The following is a 1,295-nucleotide window of genomic DNA, read 5'->3' as shown; positions in this document are numbered from 1 at the left end:
AGTTGATTGCTTGCTATTGTCGAGTAAACGCCTTGTGTGTCAGTAAATTGTCGCATGTTTCTTTCTTCAAGTGATTTTTCAGTCGACGAATAATTAATCGACACGGATTAATAATAATTAAGTAATAAATTTGATATTAAAATCAGTCGATTGCTTGCTATCGTCGTGAACGAGTCGTGAGTTAATAAATCGTCGTGTGTTTCTTTTTCTTTCTTCGTATGATTTTTCAGTGGACAGATAATTAATCGACAGTGATTGTAAAGTACGTAACGGATATTAATTAGTAGCTACATTAATAGATTTCTTGTGATTTCTTCAAATGAATAGTTTGTATGTGAATCGAGTGTAAAATGTTGAAATGACACGGTTTGTAAAAAAAGAATTAACTATCTAATTATTTAATCTGTGTCAGTCAGTGGATAACTTGTAGCGTTTACATTAAAACTATCAAAAATTTAATAAAATAAACACTCATTATGTGGAAATCACATCGAAATGAGAATTCATCTATCTTTTTCGAGAAGCTACAAAAGTCGACAAATCTTTAAAAGGTACGGTTTTGTGCGTGTATGTGCTGCGACCGCACTCACGAGCGTGGTGCAACTTCGTCGCTCGTCCGACCCGCGTAATTCCGCGAAAACGATAAACGGGAATCTAATGCGCGATTAACTATAACTCAGGCCTCTCGCCTATCGAAAACGGGAATAAAGTTGGGCGCCAGGCACGTTATAGAGAGTGCCTCTCTACTGAAACATTTCGTTGTTCTGAAATCGAATGACTCAAGAAAAGATTAGCTAATCACACGATCAGATGCGAATTCAATGCAACGGTCGGACAAGGACGGCGATAACCGGTTGCTCAGTTACCATAATGGTAAAGGGGGTGATTCGAAGGAAAACGGTCAAGGTTCGGGGAGCGAGAATAGGCTGAAAGAAACGACAGTAATTAGTAACAGTAAGAAAATAACAAGTGTATTGAGCGGGCGACTATTACATTCAAAATTACAGACGAGAATACGGTAATCGACGGGAATACTTGAGACGCGCAACAATGCAGCGTACTCGGCGTGACAGACTCGCAATTCGCGCTTTTCACGATCGTACGACAAGATCGTGTCTCGGAAGACGGAAAATTAAGAGCGGTCTCTCTTTCGGTGGTACGACTCGCAGATTACAGGCCCATCCGCGTGACATGCGAAATCATAAAGCATGCAGTGCGGGCGTGATATTCGCGGGTACGCCGGTGCGGAGCGCTCGGCGTACACGGGCAGCGTGATCGACACAGCGAAATCGAAA

Source organism: Wasmannia auropunctata, unplaced genomic scaffold (genome assembly GCF_000956235.1).
Source record: "Wasmannia auropunctata unplaced genomic scaffold, wasmannia.A_1.0 LD336053.1, whole genome shotgun sequence".
Taxonomy (NCBI): domain Eukaryota; kingdom Metazoa; phylum Arthropoda; class Insecta; order Hymenoptera; family Formicidae; genus Wasmannia; species Wasmannia auropunctata.
The sequence above is the reverse complement of the archived record's forward strand: the minus strand, read 5'-3'. Positions refer to the sequence as shown.